Source organism: Aegilops tauschii, chromosome 1, assembly GCF_002575655.3.
Source record: "Aegilops tauschii subsp. strangulata cultivar AL8/78 chromosome 1, Aet v6.0, whole genome shotgun sequence".
NCBI lineage: Eukaryota > Viridiplantae > Streptophyta > Magnoliopsida > Poales > Poaceae > Aegilops > Aegilops tauschii.
In genome coordinates this window covers 382,742,691-382,764,588 of record NC_053035.3, presented here as the reverse complement: position 1 = coordinate 382,764,588, position 21,898 = coordinate 382,742,691, and positions in this window count along the sequence as shown.

The following is a 21,898-nucleotide window of genomic DNA, read 5'->3' as shown; positions in this document are numbered from 1 at the left end:
TGCCTTTTGGACTCAAGAGTGCACAGGCGACTTATCAGCGTTGCGTGCAGAACTATCTTCATAACCAGATTGGGCGCAATGTTCATGCCTATGTGGATGATATTGTGGTTAAGTCCAGGGAGAAGGAAACCTTGATAGATGACCTGAGGGAAACCTTTGATAATCTCCGGGTGTACAAGATGATGCTTAACCCGGCCAAGTGTGTTTTTGGTGTTCCTGTAGGCAAGCTCTTGGGTTTTCTGGTTTCTAACAGAGGCATTGAAGCTAACCCGGAGAAAATCAAGGCAATCACCTCTCTGGCTAAGCCGGTGTGCATAAACGACGTCCAGCACCTAGCGGGTCGTATTGCTGCTTTAAGCCGGTTTATAAGCCGTTTGGGTGAGAAGGCCATGCCATTGTACCAGTTGATGAAGAAAACTGATGACTTTGTCTGGAATGATGCTGCTAATACTGCTTTTGAGGATTTGAAGAGACAGCTGGCGGAGCCCCCAGTCCTTGCTGCTCCGGTTGACAAGGAGCCTTTATTACTGTATGTAGCTGCTAACACACGGGCCGTCAGTGTGGCTATGGTGGTGGAGCGCAAGGAAGAGGGTAAGGAGCATCCGGTTCAGCGGCCGGTTTATTACGTCAGTGAAGTGCTCATCGAGTCCAAATAGCGGTATCCACATTGGCAGAAGCTTGTTTATGGTGTATTCATGGCAAGCCGGAAGCTTAAGCATTATTTCCAGGGTCACCCTATCACTGTGGTCAGTTCTGCCCCCCTTGGAGATATCATTCAAAACAGAGAGGCCACAGGGAGAGTGGCTAAGTGGGCTATAGAGCTCGGACCTCATGGTCTGAAATACGTACCGCGCACTGCTGTTAAATCTCAAGCCTTGGTGGATTTCATCAAGGATTCGACAGAGCTACAAGTGCCCGAAGAAAAGCCGGATAACACATATTGGACTATTCACTTCGATGGGTCCAGGCAATTGGAGGGCTCGGGGGCTGGAGTTGTATTGGCTTCCCCTAAAGGTGACAAGTTCCATTATGTGCAACGGTTGATGTTTCCTTGTACTAACAATGTGGCTGAGTACGAGGCCTTGCTCCATGGTCTTCGGATGGCTAAGGAGATGAGCTTGAGCCGGGTAAGGTGCTTCGGCGACTCAGACTTAGTGGCTCAACAAGTATCAGGCAAGTGGGATTCCAAGGACCCTCTCATGGCGGCTTATCGCCGTGAAGTTGATGCTATTGCTGGACACTTTCAGGGTTACCAAGTAGAGCACATCGATCGCAGGAAGAACAAGGCGGCTGATGCTTTAAGCCGGCTGGGCTCTCAGCAAAAACCGGTGCCGCCTAATACTTTCCTGGACGTCTTGCATAACCCTTCTGTTAAGTTGCCTACAGAGGAAGACTTGGCTGTCCCTGACCCGGAGGCACAGTTGGTGGCGGCTCTCCACATCACCCCAGACTGGACGGTGCCTTACTTGGCTTACATGACCCGGGGAGAGTTGCCTGGGGATGAAACTTTGGCCAGACAAATAACCCGGCGGTCTAAGTCAATGGTTGTTATCGATGGTGAGCTACATCGCCGTAGTGTTACGGGAGCGTTCCAGCATTGTGTCTCCCCTGAGGAAGGTCAAGAAATCTTGTGTGAGATTCACGAAGGGGATTGTGGCCATCATGCCAGCTCAAAATCCCTTGTGGCCAAAGCTTTCCGTCATGGTTTTTATTGGCTGACAGCTCATGCTGATGCAGAGGACTTGGTCAGTAAATGTGACGGTTGCCAGAGGTTCTCACGACAGGCTCATGTGCCGGCTCAAGAGCTGCGGATGATACCAATCACTTGGCCATTTGCGGTCTGGGGCTCGATATGGTTGGGCTTTTTAAAAGGTCCAAGGACAAGAAGACCCACCTCTTGGTGGCAGTTGACAGATTCACAAAGTGGGTTGAAGCTGAGCCAGTTAGCAAGTGTGACGCAGCCACGGCGGTTCAGTTCATGAAAAGGGTGATCTTTCGCTTTGGCTTTCCACACAGCATTATAACTGACAATGGTAACAATCTGTCCAAAGGCGCCATGGAGGAGTTTTGTCAACGAGAGCATATTCGACTTGATGTTTCATCAGTGGCTCACCCTCAATCCAATGGTCAAGCTGAGAGAGCTAATCAGGAGATTCTGAAAGGCATCAAGCCCCGGCTTTTGGTCCCTTTGCAACGGACGCCGGGTTGTTGGGTGGAGGAGTTACCCTCCGTGTTATGGAGCATCAATACTACTCCTAACAGGACTACGGGTTACACGCCTTTCTTTATGGTTTATGGAGCGGAAGCAGTCCTCCCCAGTGACATCCGTCATGACTCGCCTCGAGTGGCGGCTTATGTTGAGGCGGATAATGAACAGGCGCGCCAAGATGCTCTTGACTTGTTGGACGAACAGCGTGATGTGGCAGCAGCTCGCTCAGCGATTTACCAACAAGACCTGCGCCGTTATCACAGTCGCCGGGTTAAGTCCCGGGTCTTCCTGGAAGGTGATCTGATGCTCCGGCTCATCCAAGATCAAACAGATGCACACAATTTATCCCCGCCTTGGGAAGGGCCTTTTGTGGTCAGCAAGAACTTGCACAACGGGTCATACTACCTTATTGACGTCCCCGAGCATAAAGATTCATGTAAGTCGGAGGAAGAGACCCGTCGGCCGTGGAACATAGCTCAGTTTCGGCCTTATTACACTTGAGCCACCGGCTCTCATAATGTACATATTTCTATAAGCCATGTATATATTATGATAAGCAATAAAGCAGGACCTCTGTCCTTTTTTCTCCTCCAAAGGTAAATGTGTTGTTTCCATTACAAGATCACATGGTAACTTAGAGGTGGATCCGGCTTATGATCGTATTCGAATCTAGCCGTATGCAATATAGTCACTTGGGGGCTTCCTGTTCAAACATAGGTCGTATTCGAACCAAAGAGAACATAGCTGTCGATACCCATTTGATTGGCAAAGTGCCGAGCTCATTGGGGAGTTTTCTTTGATCATATTTGAATCATAGCTCAACCCCCTTTGGGAACCGACGTGGATCGTATTCGAGTCAGCGTCGTTAAACAACTCTTAAGGTCATTTGGGGGCTTCCTGTTCAAACATGGGTCGTATTCGAACCAAAGAGAACATAGCTGTCGGTACCCTCTTGATCGGCATCGCCAAACCCACTGGGGGCTATATGATCGCATTCGAATCTTAGCTTAACCCCTTTGGGACGGGTCTCTGGTCGTATTCCAACCGGAAGCCCCTGAGTTTTGATTTTTTGATTTACAACAAGTTCTTCTGGTTGTATCAACAGTGTACACGGCGGTTCTTGTTCCGCCGGCTTAACTTTGATTCACAGTGCTAGTCGCACACAATCAGCATTATCAAGACTGGTAAACCGGAGTTGAGGTACCAACCTTATTATCCGGGTTATATAAACCGGAATTATACTTGAAGGCCTGTAAGTGTGTTATTATGGTTATATCAAGGACATAATTGAGGACCAGTCTTTCGTGACTTAGATTTATATTCCGGGTTATATGTATTAGACTATGATTCTCAGTGCGGTAAGCCGCCTAGAGACTTGTGATTTGTTTTTCTATGCAGGATAGTTAAAGACAACTATTTGAGCTTAAGGAAAATGAATGATCAATTATGACCCGGAGGAATATAAGGAAGCAACTTCAATGGAATTAAGCATTCATCACGTGCACGATGGCACGACAAAGTTAAAATGTTGGTCCTATTCTATTACAAGACTCCCCGAGTCCAAAAGGGTGAAGCATTGTTTAACAAGCCGCCTAAAGAGTTAAGATGCTTGCCGGGTCGAAGCTTCCGGCTCATCCCTCTCCGCTCCTCCGGCTGTTCCCAAGACCTGGAAGGTTGACGATTTCCAGTCAATGCCACTCAAAGCTTCAAATTGAGCTTCCTCGTCAATTAACCCGGCCGGGTCAATTTCCGGGGCAAAGGTGTGCTTACGAGTCGGCGGGACTAAGCTGATGGCTTCATAGCACGGATTGGGGATCCTCTGATTCTCTGCATCGTAGCCCGGCTGGTACTTGGTCAGATCAGTGTCATTCCCAATCAGGGTGGCCACCGGGCGCACGATCTTCACACAGGCAGCAAAGTCCTTTTGGTCGAAAGGGGTGCCGTCTTCCTTCAAGCTGGGGTAACCAAGTGCAATGTCCACCGGGTCTAGCTCTGGAAAGAAAGCCTTGGCCCGGCTCAGAGCAGCTATGGCTCCGGCTCTTGCAGAGGCCCGTCGCAGCTCTTGGCCACGCTGAGGAAGAACGGCCAGCCGGCGAAGTACTTCCGCCAGGTGAGTCGGAACCTCATTGGATAGGGCCACCACGGCCAAAGCGCGCTGTGACCCGGTGTAGAATTGCTCCACCAGGGTGTACACGGCCTTCAGCTTGGTCAGCACGTTCTGATTGAGGTTGGCACTTCTAGGACCTGTTTAACAAAGTAAGATAAGCCGTTCTCAATGATGGGAGTTATGAGACATAAAGACTGTAAACTTGTTCAAAGCCTGCAGAAGGACTTACCGAAGATTGCGGCGACCATTTGTGACACATGGCGTAAGCCGAAGAGTTCGGCGGTTCTCTCCGTCAGAGCCTTCTCTGCCTGTTCGGCCCGGCTTACAAGAGCAGCCTTTTCTTCGGCCCAAGTTTTCCTCTCAGCTTCAAACTTCTTCTTCAGCTTCTCTTGAGCAGCAATGCTGGATTCAAATTTGGCGTTGGCCTTCCGGGTCTCAGTTTCCTGAGTCTTCAGGCGGTTCTTCAGCTCAGAGATATCAGCTTCAAATTTTTTGCAAGTAGCCTGCACAATTTCCGGGTTATAGTATGAACAATTATTATGCGATTTTAAAGTCCCAAGCACTTTCCAAGCAAAGACACTTGGCACTTGGGGGCTAATGCATATCGAAAGTTTCTATCTACAAATTACCGGTTCATGGAAGTAAGCCGGAAATTAAGTCTACAACATATTCTATCATAAGTCGTAGACTTGGGGGCAAGTGTAGTAAAGATGATTATGCAGTAGGCAATAGAGTGGTACCTTAGACTTCTGCTGTATCTGCTTCACCATGTCAATCTCCAAGTCTCGGCTGCTGTGCACTTGATTGACATAGCCGGAGATGATCTCTCCAATGCTCAGGTTGGCGTAGTTGGTGATGTCCAGCTTGGCCCGGTGGCGCTCTAGCAACTCTTCCTTCGTAGAGCACTTAGCCAGCGCAGTGGGTCTCCCCGGCTCGACAAACTCCGTCCGGGTGATTACCACGTCCGGGTCATCGGCCGGCTGAGCCGGGCTGGAGATATCCGGGTTGGTGGAAGTCTCCATGGCTGGCTCATCAGTTGGAGTGGTGGCTTCATGAGCAAAGGCCGCTGGCGGCTCTTGAGCTGAAACCTCCGGCTCAGGCAAGACCGGCTCTTCGACCGGCTTATTCTTCTTTGCTCTTTTACTGAGCTTTGCTTGAGCACTGAAAGGACACAAGGTTAGTATAAAAGTATGAGTAAAGATAAGCACAACAATAGATGATCATCATTACCCAGGTACGGTCTTGAAAGCCGGCAGATTCGATTGCATAGAGTCGCCAGAGGAGGGTGAAGTTTCCTGATAATTTGAATCGGAAGAATTGAGCGGTTGACGTATAACACCCGCCAAAGGATGAAAAGGATATAAGTTGGAGATAACCTCGGTCCGGCGCTTCCTTGATGCCTCAGGTAAACCGGAGGAGAGGTCAGCATCCTTGTTGGTCCGGGTGTGCCGCCGGCTCTCATGAATCTGTCGCTTCAAAAGAAATTGAGGATCTTGATAAGCTAAAGGATGTGAAAATCTTACTTTCCGGGTTACTCTTCGGACTTTCAGCCTTGGCAAGGGCTCCGAGTCGAAGGAAAGTGTCATTACCTCTTCGGTCACCGGGTTACTTGCTCTGGTGTCATCCTGCTGATGATCAGTATCAATAAGGTGGACAGGAATAAACAAGAAATACAACAAGAGCTTACAGGTTCAGGGGTTACCTCTGACTCGGAGCTGTCACTTAGTTGAAGCAGCTCTGAGGCAGTAGGCCTGCTTCCCTTCTTGCGGGGAGCGGCTCTCCTGGCGGCTTTCTTAGCCTTCCTGGCCTTCTTGGCCGCCTCATGGTCATACTTGACCTTCCAGAATTTATCATCAACCTGAAAAATACAATGAAGATTTCTTAAGGTTCAGATGAAAACTATCTAAAGGAGAAAATAAGATGTTCAGATCAGCGGCTTACCGCTGGGGCCGGGTTGGTCTTGCAGAAGGGGCTTAAGCCGGTCCTCCCGCAGTCTGCCAAGCTCTCATTCAAGAGGGCCTTGGTCATATCTTCAACAACGTCTTCAGGAAGATCGTTGCGGCTATGTCGCAGGGGGTCATCTTTCCGGCCCGTGTAATCACACATTAAGCCGGGGCGGCGGCTCAAGGGGATCACCCCCCACGAGATCCAAACCCGGACCAGATCAATGCCGTTGAGGCCGTTGCCCAGGAGAGCCTTGATCTTGTTGATGGTGGGGATCAGAGGTTGATGCTCCGCCTGAGGTAGTTTGTCGGGCACAGGGTGGTTTGGCTACAGACGCACGGCACAAAAGCCGGGCAGAGGGCTCTCGTCAGCCGAAGACGTGTCCTGGCAGTAAAACCACGTCTGGTTCCAGTCCTTTAGATGGCTGGGCGGCTCAGCATAAGGAAAGAGGCAGTCTCTCCGGCGTTGAATGGAGATTCCACCAAGTTCCAGGCTCGGTCCGTTGGCGCACTCATTCTGGCAGTTCAAATAGAATAGCTCTCTAAAGAGCAGAAGGCTGGGCTCTTCTCCAAGGTAGACTTCGCAGAATACTTGGAAGTTGCATATGTTTGACACGGAATTGGGTCCTATGTCTTGTGGCCGCAGATCAAAGAAACTCAGCACATCTCTAAAGAACTTTGAGCCGGGCGGTGCGAAGCCCCGGCTCATGTGATCAGCAAAAATCACTACCTCACCCTCCCTTGGTTGCGGTCTCTCCTTTGACGGGTCAGGGGCACGGTAAGACATCACATCCTTCTTGGGCAGGTAACCCGTCTTTACGAATTCAGCTAAGTTGTCGTTGTTGACGTTGGACCTCATCCAGTTGCACGTAATGGGTGCTTTGGGAGCTTTGGGAGGCATTGTGAAAGATGAAGCCTATGGCAAAAGGAAAATGTCCGGTTCAATTATAAGCCGGCAGATGTTTACAGATTTAAATACTCAGATGGCGGCTTATGAGAGGGGCCTAATGACATACGGTTAAGTGCATCGGGTTATCTAAGCTGCTGCAAGTATCGTGAGTAACTCAAATTGTCTACGGCTTTATCATACATGAGCCGGAAAAATTTACGGCGCATGGCTTCTTTTGAGCCGGAAACATAAGCCGCCATAGCTCAGCAGAGGCAATTTTTGACTAAGTCTGGTGAAAACAAGTTTCACAGATCGCAGTAAATATTTTGGATCAAACGGTTGGCTAAAGAGAAAAAATTTCTAGACCTAGAACTGACGAAGAAGAAGTCCATGGATTCAAAATGGGATCTTCTTTCAAACAAAGGGGATCTACTAGTGTTAAAATGGATGAGCAACAACTACCGCAGGAGTTCTGTGCTAATCTTGGATCGAAACATGGCCATAGTGGCAGAACTACAGGGAACCCGCGAAGAACTTACGAAGAACAGCGAAGAACGGCGAAGAACAGTGGAACCCTAATGTGGATCTACGGTGGAGAGGTGCAGGGACTTACAGGTGCGGAGTTACGGCGGAGATCCGTCGCGTTTCTCTGGTCACGTCAGGGTGATGCAGCGGCCTGAGTTGGTGAAGATGAAGAAACCCGCGGCGGCGGCGGCAATGGAGCTCGGGCGGCAGCACAGTGGCGAGAGGAAGAAGAAGATGGAGGCGACGAGTGGCACGAGGCTCATGGGCCGGGCTACTTATAAGGGGAAGCTCATAAGTGGGCGCGAGAAACGAGGAGGCCACGGCGTGGTTATCTCTCCATAAAAACGCCTCGATTTTCGGGACGACAATTAAAGATAAGATCTGTTGCGGATATGGTGGAATAAAAAATGGACTTAATAGAAGATGACGTCACGGCGGGTTACCCGGAATCCAGAAGATGACGTCACGACGGGTTATAGCCTTTATACAATTGTAAGCCGGAGATCTTCTATCAAAAGGATTGAAGATTGACATGAGCCAGCTCAAATCAATCTGGGGCCTGATGTTGAGGATATAAGCCTTAGAGTCACCCGCCCGGAGGGGCCGGGTTACTCATAATGGTCATTGCCTGAAGCCCGGCGCCAAGCTTGAAGACGGCGGGCCAAAGATGGGCTTAAGACCCGGAGATGGCTTAAGGCCCGTAGTTACAACCGCTATTATGGTAGAACTTGTAGCGTAAGGCAAGAATTGTTGAGAGTCGGAGCCGGACACTCTTATGAGCCGGCCGGGACTCTGAGAGCTGCTGGGCGTCAACCTCTCTATATAAAGGGACGACCCGGCGGTAGTGTAGGGACAAGAAAGATCTCATCGAGAGCCAGGCATAGCAATCAAGCTCCCTGCTCATCGAAACCCTAATCAATACCACCTCAACTGGACGTAGGCTTTTACCTTCACCGTAAGGGGCCGAACCAGTATAACCCTCGTGTTCCTTGTCCCATTTAACCCCTTTAAGCTTCCTAGTTGCGATGGCTCCACGACTAAGTCCTAGCTCGAGGACATCTGCCGTGACAATTCCACGACAGTGGCCATGGTTCTTCCAACTCTGGCTATCAGAACAAGTCTCAGAATCAAGCTCCAAAGTCCAATGCTCCTTATCATCGTCCACTCTCAGAGGTGACTTGCCACAAGTGTCAGCAGAAAGGTCACTATGCTAACAAATGCTTCAACCAAAGGCGTCTTCCGCCTCCTCCTCTTGTCAGATCTTCTAGCAATGCAGTGGTCAAGCATAATCCAAAGTCTGCAAAGGTGAACATGATGAATGCAGCTCAAGCGGAGGAGTCTACTGATGTGATAATGGGTAATCTTCCTGTTAATGATATTCCTGCAAAAGTCTTGTTTGATACTGGTGCATCTATTTCTTTCATATCAAGACCTTTTGCATCCATGAACAATTTGCATACTGTTGATTTGCCTAAGCCGATAGCGGTTTCCTCTCCGGGATTATTCATGAATACCAAAATGATGGCTCCGGATGTTTCTATCAAGATGGGCAATTATAAATTTCCGTCTTCTCCAATGGTTCTTGGTGACTCGGATATTGATCTTATTCTCGGGATGGACTGGCTTTCTAAGCACAAGGCTCAACTTGATTGTGCTGCCAGGGAAATTCAATTGACACACTCTTCTGAGGATGTGATTATTTATGCCGCTCGTGATGAAACCATTCGGTTATTTTCTCTCAATGAGAAGGGCGAATTGAATGCCATCTCTCAAATTCCAGTCGTTTGTGAGTATCAAGATGTCTTTCCAGAAGAGCTTCCGGGTATGCCTCCTCACCGGCCAGTTGAGTTCGTTATCGATCTTGAGCCAGGCACTGAACCCGTTTGCAAGCGTCCATACAAGCTTGGACCCAACGAGCTGAAGGAATTGAAGAAACAGCTCGATGAAGAAGAGCGTCTGGGTTTGATCAGACCGAGTTCATCTCCATGGGGTTGTGGTGTTCTTTTTGTAAAGAAGAAGGATGGCACGGACCGACTTTGTGTCGACTACCGTCCATTGAACAAGAAGACAATCAAGAACAAGTATCCACTTCCCAACATCAATGAGCTATTCGAGCAACTAAAAGGTGCTAAAGTATTCTCCAAGCTTGACCTTCGTATGGGTTATCATCAGATTCGCATTCGTGAAGAAGATATTCCCAAGACAGCATTCAAAACAAGCTTTGGTTCTTATGAATATACTGTCGTGTCTTTCGGCCTTGTCAATGCTCCTCCAACATTCTCTCGGATGATGAATTTCATCTTCAACCCCTATACCAATGAATTCGTCCTGGTGTATCTCGATGATATATTGGTCTTCTCAAAGAATAAGAAGGACCATGCCAAACATTTGCGGTTGGTGCTAGACAAGCTCAGAGAGTATAAATTCTATGCGAAGTTCTCAAAATGTGAGTTTTGGCTTGATGAAGTTCTTTACCTTGGTCACATCATCTCTGCCAAGGGCATCGCTGTTAACCCCGAGAAGGTGTCCGCAATTGTGAATTGGGAACCTCCTCAGAATGTCAAGCAGCTCCGCAGTTTTCTTGGTCTTGCAAGCTATTGCCGAAGATTCGTTGAGAATTTCTCTAAGATTGCAAAGCCTCTTTCCAACCTCCTCCAGAAGCATGTGAAGTATGTCTGGTCTCCTGAGTGTGACGTTGCTTTCAACACTCTCAAAGAGAAACTAGTCACAGCTCCTGTCTTGACTCCTCCTGATGAATCCAAGCCTTTTGAAGTTTTCTGTGATGCTTCTCTTCAAGGTCTCGGTGCTGTGTTAATGCAAGAGAACAAAGTTGTGGCCTATACCTCTCGTCAGTTGAAGCCCAATGAGAAGAACTATCCCACTCACGATCTTGAGTTGGCGGCAGTTGTCCATGCATTAATAACGTGGAGACATCTCTTGTTGGGAAGACAAGTGGACATATTCACCGATCACAAGAGTCTCAAGTACATCTTCACTCAGCCCAACCTCAACCTCAGGCAGACTCGATGGGTCGAAATGATTCAAGAGTACAATCCGAGTATTGAATATACTCCAGGCAAGGCCAATGTCATTGCAGATGCTTTAAGCAAGAAGGCTTATTGCAACAGCCTAATCCTCAAGCCATTCCAACCGGATCTTTGTGAAGCTTTCCGCAAGCTGGATCTCCAAGTTGTTCCTCAAGGCTTTCTTGCCAACCTCATAGTCTCTCCTACTTTGGAAGATCAAATTCGTGAGGCACAACTTCTTGATACCATGGTGAAGAAGGTGAAACGTGGTATCGACAAGGGTTTTTCCAAATACAAGTGCTATCGCATTGATGACAGAGACACTTTATTCTTCGAGGACCGGATTGTGGTTCCTAAAGGTGATCTAAGGAAAGTCATTATGAACGAGGCGCACAATTCTCTTCTTTCCATTCATCCTGGAAGTACGAAGATGTACCATGACCTCAAGCAGTCGTACTGGTGGACTCGAATGAAGCGAGAAATTGCTCAATTCGTGAATGAATGTGATGTCTGTCGAAGAGTGAAAGCAGAACACCAACGACCAGCTGGTCTCCTCCAACCTCTTGCTATCCCAGAATGGAAGTTTGATCATATCAAAATGGACTTCGTGACTGGATTTCCAAAGTCCAAGCGTGGAAATGATGCTATCTTCGTTGTCATTGACAAGCTTTCAAAAGTGGCCCATTTCCTCCCAATCAAAGAATCTATCACAGCAGCTCAGTTGGCAGAGCTATACACCTCCAGATTGTCTCCTTGCACGGCATTCCACAACTGATTTCTTCAGATCGTGGAAGCATCTTCACCTCTAAGTTCTGGGACTCCTTCCAGAAGGCCATGGGCACAAACATTCGCTTCAGCACAGCTTTCCATCCTCAAACTAGTGGCCAAGTCGAGCGAGTCAATCAGATTCTTGAAGACATGCTCAGGGCTTGTGTCATTTCCTTTGGCATGAAATGGGAAGATTGTCTTCCATATGCCGAATTCTCCTACAACAACAGCTTCCAAGCAAATTCGGGCAAGGCCCCATTCGAGATTCTCTATGGCAGAAAGTGTCGTACTCCTCTCAATTGGTCAGAGACTAGTGAACGCCAACTTCTTGGCAATGACTTAATCACAGAGGCTGAAGAAATGTGTAAAGTCATCCGTGATAATCTCAAAGCCGCGCAATCGCGCCAGAAGAGTTACTATGATAGTAAGCACCGTGATGTGGCTTTTGAGATCGGAGACCATGTCTACCTCCGCGTCTCTCCAATGAAAGGCACTCGTCGCTTCGGTATCAAAGGGAAGCTTGCCCCTAGATACGTGGGTCCTTTCAAGATCATTGGCAAAAGGGGCGACCTCGCCTATCAACTTGAGCTTCTTTCCAACTTCGCGAACGTGCACGATGTGTTCCACGTGTCACAGCTTCGCAAGTGCTTCAAGACTCCTGAGCGCACTATCAACTTCGAAGAGATTGACCTCCAAGAAGATCTGTCTTATCATGAGCACCCCGTTGCTATTCTTGAAGAAACTGAGCGCAAGACTCGCAACAAGTCAATCAAATTCCTGAAAGTGAAGTGGTCGCACCATTCCGACCGGGAAGCCACCTGGGAACGCGAGGACCATCTCCGTTCCGAATATCCGGAGTTCTTTCAGTCCTAGATCTCGGGACGAGATCCTCTCGTAGTGGTGGAGTGTTGTAACACCCCGGATGTAACTTTCCATATTTGTAACTCCAACTCTTGCCATTTTTGGCTATGTGTTATGATATTCCCCTCGTGGTCGGGTTTTGTCTTTCGTTTTGCATTTTGTTCATGTCATGCATCTCATATCATGTCATCATGTGCATTGCATTTGCATACGTGTTCGTCTCATGCATCCAAGCATGTTCCCCGTTGTCCGTTTTGCAATCCGGCGCTCCCACCTCCTCCGGCGCACCCCTCTTGTTTTCTTTCGTGAGCGGGTGTCAAACGTTCTCGGAATGGACCGAGGCTTGTCAAGTGGCCTTGGTAGACCACCGGTCAAGTTTCGTTCCATTTGGAGGTCGTTTGGTACTCCAACGGTTAACCGGGTAACCGCAGATGCCTTCTGTGTGTTGCAGCAAAACCCCTCTCAAAACCAGCCCAAAACTCCTCTAAGTCACTTCCATGCTCTAGGTCGTTCGATCACGATCGTGTGCACGAAAACCGCACCTCATTTGAACTCTCCTAGCTCCCTCTACCTATATATATGCCTCCCCTCCCGAAATAAATCGCAGATGAAAACCCTAGCATTTTTCCCCGCCGCCGCCGGACAAGTCCGTACCCCGCTGGACAAACGCGCCGCCGCCCGCAGCCTCTCCGCGTCCGCCACGTGGCAGGCCGACCCCGCGCCGCCGCCGAGGCCCGCGAGCCCGCGGCCGGCCCTCCCCGAGCCCGCACGCCCCGCCGCCGTCCTCCTCCAGCGCTCCTGTGCGCCGCCGCCGCCTCGCCGCGCCTCACCGCCGTGCCCAGCCGCCGCGGCCTCATTGCCGGTCGCCGCCGCCGCCCGGAGCTCGCCGGTGCTGCCGCCGCCGCCCTCCGGCGCCGTGGCCGCCCGGCGCCGCGGCTCCCCGCCGCGCCGTCGCCTCCTCTCCTCCCTCCGGTCGCCGCCCGCCTCCTCCTCCTCCCTCTTCCTCCGGCCGAGCTCCGGCGAGCTCGAGCTCGGACCCGGCGAGATCCCGATCCAAAATCGTTGTGCGTTGACTTTTCCCGTATCCCGAATTATTCCTAAGATTTTTATTTTGACATTACATGCCTTTGTTCATAGCATCGTAACTCTCTGCATATAGCTCCGTTTCGCGCGTGTAATATGTCAAATTGTTCGTCTCATGATGCTCTACATTTTGTTCAATCGAACCATGTTCATTAGAGGCCATCTTGATGCCCAAATCTCTGGTGCAAGAGTGCTAGTTGCTGTTATCTGCTGGTTCTTATCAGAACTTGTGGATTTGTTATTTTTGTATCGTTTAATCTGTGCATCTTATGGGCATGAGCTCTAAATTTGTTTTGTTTTATGCCATGCCATCTTTCCATTGCTGTTTACCATGTATTTTTGTGATCTCTGTGGTGACTAGCACAAGCATGCAAACTAGGCTCCGTAATGTTTCTGATTTCAGGGACTTAGTGTTTTCTCCAAGTCTTTGTCTGCTGTTATTTTGTTGCCATGTAAACTTGATGCTACAGAGAGATCCATGCATATTTTGGAGATGTTCATTAAGGATGTTTTGTAGATATTATTGTAATTGATCCATTCCTTCCCTTTTTTGCAATTATGGAGTGACATAGAATGACTCAATCTTGCTCTACTTTTGCTATAATATATTTCTGGCAGATTGTTTACGTGTTATTCAACTTTGCCAAGCTTGTTGTAGTTGATCCATACATGTTATGCATTTGTTCTTGCCATGGATTGTTTCATAAACATTCCATCTTGCTGTAGGTATGCTTTTTTTGTCATGCATTGCTTTGTGGTGAGTGCATCAAGCTCCCCAAGATGCCTTCATATTATTGTTTCTGCCATGCTCTGTTTTCTGCTAAGTCTGGAACCCGTTAACGAAACTTGCTATGTTTACATGGTTGCCATCATATCTTCTGTTCCTTTTTGGCTTATAGTCAGTAAGGGACTTTTGTCATATGCATTTAGTAGAACACCGCCATGCCTTGTTTTGCTATGTTAACTTCCTGTAGCATGTCGTTTTCGTGCTCTGAACATTGCTACCTGATGCTGTTTCAGGCATGTCCAGTAATTTCACCAAGTCTGTCAACCTGTTATCTTTTGCACTTTTGCCATGCTTCTTTGAGCCTGTTATGTTGTGATCTAGCCGTAGCTCAGTGTTCATCTTTTGTCAAGCATCTCCTGTAGATTGCTACCATATGCTTTTTTGCTATGTTGGAGTGCCGTAGCATTGTTACTTGTTGCATTCTAAGTGCTATCATGCTGTTAATCGCAGATTCGTGTCATTCTTGTTTTGCTTGCCATTTGCAAACCGTGCATCCGTTTCCGGTGATCTTTATATCGATTTCGACCGAAATCATCTCATCTTTTCAGTGCATGCTTGTTTTGCCAAGTTACTGCCTTGTTCATCATTTTCCTCCCGGAGCACGCATACGCACCGCATATCATTTATTGCATATCATTCATGTATTGCATCATGTTGCTTGTGCATTTCTCGTGATTGATTGTGGTTTCATTGCTTGTGTTCTTGTCTTGGGTAGAGCCGAGAGACGAGTTCGTGAACGAGGAACCAGTTGAGTACGCTTACGAGGATCAAGCTTTCGACAACTCTGAGAACCTTGCAGGCAAGATGACCACCCCTCGAAATCACTTCTATCTTTGCTTTGCTAGTTGTTCGCTCTATTGCCATGCTGCGCTACCTACCACTTGCTATATCGTGCCTCCCATATTGCCATGTCAGCCTCTAACCATCCTTTCCTAGCAAACCGTTGTTTGGCTAAGTTACCGCTTTTGCTCAGCCCTTCTTATAGCGTTGCTAGTTGCAGGTGAAGTTGAAGTTGGTTCCATGTTGGAACATGGATATGTTGGGATATCACAATATCTCTTATTATATTAATGCATCTATATACTTGGTAAAGCGTGGAAGGCTCGGCCTTATGCCAGGTGTTTTGTTCCACTCTTGCCGCCCTAGTTTCTGTCATACCGGTATTATGTTCTTTGAGTTTGCGTTCCTTACGCGGTTGTGTGATTTATGGGACCCCCCTGACAGTTCGCCTTGAATAAAACTCCTCCAGCAAGGCCCAACCTTGGTTTTACCATTTGCCACCTAAGCCTTTTCCCCCGGGTTTTCGCGAACCCGAGGGTCATCTTTATTTTAAACCCCCGGACCAGTGCTCCTTCGAGTGATGGCCCAAACTGGGCGATGTCCGGTGCCCCCTGGGCAACCAGGGTCTATGCCAACCCGACGTCTTGCCCATCCGGTGTGCCCTGAGAACGAGATATGTGCAGCTCCTATCGGGATTTGTCGGCACATTCAGGTGGCTTTGCTGGTCTTGTTTTACCATTGTCGAAATGTCTTGTAAACCGGGATTCCGAGACTGATCGAGTCTTTCTGGGAGAAGGTTTATCCTTCGTTGACCGTGAGAGCTTATGATGGGCTAAGTTGGGACACCCCCTGCAGGGTATTATCTTTCGAAAGCCGTGCCCACGGTTATGAGGCAGATGGGAATTTGTTAATGTCCGGTTGTAGAGAACTTGTCACTTGACCTAGTTAAAATACATCAACTGCGTGTGTAGCCGTGATGGTCTCTTCTCGGCGGAGTCCGGGAAGTGAACACGGTTTGAGTTATGAATGACGTAAGTAGGAGTTCACGATCACTTCTTGGTCATTGCTAGTTGACGACCGTTCCGTTGCTTCTCTTCTCGCTCTCTGTTGCGTATGTTAGCCACCATATATGCTTAGTGCATGCTGCAGCTCCACCTCATTACACCGCCCTTTCCGATAAGATTAAATAGTCTTGATCTCGCGGGTGTGAGATTGCTGAGTCCTCGTGACTCACAGATTCTACCAATACAGTTGCAAGTGTCGACGATGCCAGTGCAGATGATGGGATCGACCTCAAGTGGGAGTTCGATGAGGAACGTGGTCGTTACTATGTGTCTTTTCCTAATGATCAGTAGTGGAGCCCAGTTGGGACGATCGGGTATCTAGCATTGGGGGTTATCTTATTTTCATTTGGATCTGGACCGTAGTCGGTCTATGTGTGTATTTTGAATGATGTATGAATTATATTTATGTATTGTGTGAAGTGGCGATTGTAAGCCAACTCTTTATCCCATTCTTATTCATTACATGGGATTGTGTGAAGATGACCCTTCTTGCGACAAACCACAATGCGGTTATGCCTCTAAGTCATGCCTCGACACGTGGGAGATATAGCCGCATCGTGGGCGTTACACATAAGGCTCCTGCCAGTTGCCTATAATTTCAAAACATGATCATCTCATACAACAATTTATATCTGATCACGTATTGACCATATCACAACATGCCCTGCAAAATCAAGTTAGACGTCCTCTACTTTGTTGTTGCAAGTTTTACATGGCTGCTATGGGCTTAGCAAGAACCGTTCTTACCTACGCATCAAAACCACAACGATTTTCGTCAAGTATGTGTTGTTTTAACCTTCAACAAGGACCGGGCGTAGCCACACTTGAGTCAACTAAAGTTGGAGAAACTGACACCCGCCAGCCACCTGTGTGCGAAGCACGTCGGTAGAACCAGTCTCGCGTAAGCGTACGCGTAATGTCGGTCTGGGCCGCTTCATCCAACAATACCGCCGAATCAAAGTATGACATGCTGGTAGCAATATGACTATTATCGCCCACAACTCATTTGTGTTCTACTCATGCATATAACATCTACGCGTAAACCTGGCTCGGATGCCACTGTTGGGGAACGTAGTAATTTCAAAAAAATTCCTACGCACACGCAAGATCATGGTGATGCATAGCAACCAGAGGGGAGAGTGTTGTCTACGTACCCTCGTAGACTGTAAGCGGAAGCGTTATGACAACGCGGTTGATGTAGTCGTACGTCTTCACGATTGACCGATCCTAGCACCGAAAGTACGGCACCTCCGCAATCGGCACACGTTCGGCTCGGTGACGTCCCACGAACTCACGATCCAGCAGAGTGTCGAGGGAGAGCTTCGTCAGCACGACGGCGTGATGACGGTGATGATGAAGCTACCGGCGCAGGGCTTCGCCTAAGTACTACGACGATATGACCGAGGTGGGTTATGGTGGAGCGGAGCACCACACACGGCTAAGAGATCAATGATCAATTTGTGTCTCTTTGGGGTGCCCCCTAGCCACGTATATAAAGGAGCAAGGGGAGGGGGCGGCGGCCTCATAGGGTCCCCAAGGGGGGAATCCTACTCCTACTAGGAGTAGGTTCCCCCTTTCCTAGTCCAACTAGGAGGGGAAGAAAAGGGGAGGAGGGAGGAAGGAAAGAGGGGGCCGGGCCCCAAAGCCCTAAACCAATTCAGTTTGGGCCTAGGGGGCGCACCCCACACTTCCTTGCTGCCCTCTACTTCCACTAAAGCCCATGAAGGCCCATTGACCACCCCCCCCCCCCAGCGAATTCCCGTAACTCTCCGGTACTCCGAAAAATACCCGAATCACTCAGAACCTTTCCGATGTCCGAATATAGCCATCCAATATATCTATCTTTACGTCTCGACCATTTCGAGACTCCTCGTCATGTCCGTGATCTCATCCGGGACTCCGAACAACCTTCGGTACATCAAATCACATAATCTCATAATACCGATCGTCACCAAACGTTAAGCGTGCGGACCCTACAGGTTCGAGAACTATGTAGACATGACCGACACTCATGTCCGGTCAATAATCGATAGCAGAACCTGGATGCTCATATTGGTTCCTACATATTCTACGAAGATCTTTATCGGTCAAACCGCATAACAACATACGTTGTTCCCTTTGTCATCGGTATGTTACTTCCCCGAGATTCGATCGTCGGTATCTCAATACCTAGTTCAATCTCGTTACCGGTGATGGGGAACGTAGTAATTTCAAAAAAAAATCCTACGCACACGCAAGATCATGGTGATGCATAGCAACGAGAGGGGAGAGTGTTGTCCACGTACCCTCGTAGACCGAAAGCGGAAGCGTTAACACAACGCGGTTGATGTAGTCGTACGTCTTCACGATCCGACCGATCAAGTACCAAACGCACGGCACCTCCGAGTTCAGCACACGTTCAGCTCGATGACGTCCCTCGAACTCCGATCCAGCCGAGTGTTGAGGGAGAGTTTCGTCAGCACGACGGCGTGGTGACGATGATGATGTTCTACCGACGCAGGGCTTCGCCTAAGCTCTGCGACGATATTATCGAGGTGTAATATGGTGGAGGGGGGCACCGCACACGGCTAAAAGATCGTTGATCAATTGTTGTGTCCAGAGGTGCCCCCTGCTCCCGTATATAAAGGAGCAAGGGGGGAGGCCGGCCGGCCTTTGGGGCGCGCCAAGGAGGGGGGGAGTCCTCCTCCTAGTAGGAGTAGGACTCCCCTTTCCTAGTCCAACTAGGAAGAGAGAAGGGGGAAGGAAAGAGAGGGAGAGGGAGAGGGAAAGAGGGGCCGCGCCCCCCTCCCCTAGTCCAATTCGGACTCCCCATGGGAGGGGGCGCGCCACCTCCTGGGCTGCTGCCCTCTCTCTCCCCTCAGGCCCACTAAGGCCCAATACTTCCCCGGGGGGTTCCGGTAACCCCTCCGGCACTCCGGTTTTATCCTAAACTTCTCCGGAACAGTTTCGATGTCCGAATATAGTCGTCCAATATATCAATCTTTATGTCTCGACTATTTCGAGATTCCTCGTCTTGTCCGTGATCATATCCGGAACTCCGAACAACCTTCGGTACATCAAAACATATAAACGCATAAAACTGTCATCGTAACTTTAAGCGTGCGGACCCTACGGGTTCAAGAACTATGTAGACATGACCGAGACACCTCTCCAGTCAATAACCAATAGCGGAACCTGGATGCTCATATTGGTTCCCACATATTCTACGAAGATCTTTATCGGTCAGACCGCATAACAACATACGTTGTTCCCTTTGTCATGGGTATGTTACTTGCCCGAGATTCGATCGTCGGTATCTCGATACCTAGTTCAATATCGTCACCGGCAAGTCTCTTTACTCGTTCCGTAATACATCATCCTGCAACTAACTCATTAGCCACAATGCTTGCAAGTCTTAATGTGATGTGTATTACTGAGTGGGCCCAGAGATACCTCTCCGACAATCGGAGTGACAAATCCTAATCTCGAAATACGCCAACCCAACAAGTACCTTTGGAGACACCTGTAGAGCACCTTTATAATCACCCAGTTACGTTGTGACGTTTGGTAGCACACAAAGTGTTCCTCCGGTAAATGGGAGTTGCATAATCTCATAGTCATAGGAACATGTATAAGTCATGAAGAAAGCAATAGCAACATACTAAACGATCGAGTGCTAAGCTAACGGAATGGGTCAAGTCAATCACATCATTCTCCTAATGATGTGATCCCGTTAATCAAATGACAACTCATGTCTATGGCTAGGAAACATAACCATCTTTGATCAACGAGCTAGTCAAGTAGAGGCATACTAGTGACACTCTGTTTGTCTATGTATTCACACATGTATCAAGTTTCCAGTTAATACAATTCTAGCATGAATAATAAACATTTATCATCATATAAGGAAATAAATAATAACTTTATTATTCCCTCTAGGGCATATTTCCTTCAGTCTCCCACTTGCACTAGAGTCAATAATCTAGTTCACATCGCCATGTGATTTAACATCAATAGTTCACATCACCATGTGATTAACACCCATAGTTCACATCGTCATGTAACCAACACCCAAAGGGTTTACTAGAGTCAGTAATCTAGTTCACATCGCTTATGTTATTAACACCCAAAGAGTACTAAGGTGTGATCATGTTTTTCTTGTGAGATAATTTTAGTCAACGAGTTTGTCACATTCAGATCCGTAAGTATTTTGCAAATTTCTATGTCTACAATGCTCTGCACGGAGCTACTCTAGCTAATTGCTCCCTCTTTCAATATGTATCTAGACCGAGACTTAGAGTCATCTAGATTAGTGTCAAAACTTGCATCGACGTAACCCTTTACGACGAACCTTTTGTCACTTCCATAATCGAGAAACATATCCTTATTCCAGTAAGGATAATTTTGACCGCTGTCCAGTGATCTACTCCTAGATCACTATTGTCCTCCCTTGCCAAAATCAGTGTAGGGTATACAATAGATCTGGTACACAGCATGGCATACTTTATAGAACCTATGGCCGAGGCATAGGGAATGACTTTCATTCTTTTTCTATCTTCTGCCGTGGTCGGGCTTTGAGTCTTACTCAAATTCACACCTTGTAACACAGGCAAGAAACTCGTTCTTTGACTGTTCCATTTTGAACTACTTCAAAATCTTATTAAGGTATGTACTCATTGAAAAAACTTATCAAGCGTCTTGATCTATCTCTATAGATCTTGATGCTCAATATGTAAGCAGCTTCACCGAGGTCTTTCTTTGAAAAACTCCTTTCAAACACTCCTTTATGCTTTGCAGAATAATTCTACATTATTTCCGATCAATAATATGTCATTCACATATACTTTATCAGAAATGCTGTAGTGCTCCCACTCACTTTCTTGTAAATACAGGCTTCACCGCAAGTCTGTATAAAACTATATGCTTTGATCAACTTATCAAAGCGTATATTCCAACTCCGAGATGCTTGCACCAGTCCATAGATGGATCGCTGGAGTTTGCATATTTTGTTAGCACCTTTAGGATTGACAAAACCTTCTGGTTGCATCATATACAACTCTTCTTTAATGAATCCATTCAGGAATGCAGTTTTGTTTATCCATTTGCCAGATTTCATAAAATGCGGCAATTGCTAACATGATTCGGAAAGACTTAAGCATCGCTGCGAGTGAGAAAATCTCATCGTATTCAACACTTTGAACTTTGTCAAAAACCTTTTTCCGAAAAGTCTAGCTTTGTAGATAGTAACACTACTATCAGCGTCCGTCTTCCTCTTGAAGATCCATTTATTTTTTATGGCTCGCCGATCATTGGGCAAGTCAATCAAAGTCCATACTTTGTTCTCATACATGGATCCCATCTCAGATTTCATGGCCTCAAGCCATTTTGCGGAATCTGGGCTCACCATCGCTTCTTCATAGTTCGTAGGTTCGTCATGGTCTAGTAACATAACCTCCAGAACAGGATTACCGTACCACTCTGGTGCGGATCTTACTCTGGTTGACCTACGAGGTTCAGTAACAACTTGATCTGAAGTTTCATGATCATCATCATTAACTTCCTCACTAATTGGTGTAGGTGTCACAGGAACCGGTTTCTGTGATGAACTACTTTCCAATAAGCGAGCAGGTATAGTTACCTCATCAAGTTCTACTTTCCTCCCACACACTTCTTTCGAGAGAAACTCCTTCTCTAGAAAGGATCCATACTTAGCAACGAATGTCTTGCGTTCGGATCTGTGATAGAAGGTGTACCCAACTGTCTCCTTTGGGTATCCTATGAAGACACATTTCTCCGATTTGGGTTTGAGCTTATCAGGATGAAACCTTTTCACATAAGCATCGCAACCCCAAACTTTAAGAAACGACAACTTTGGTT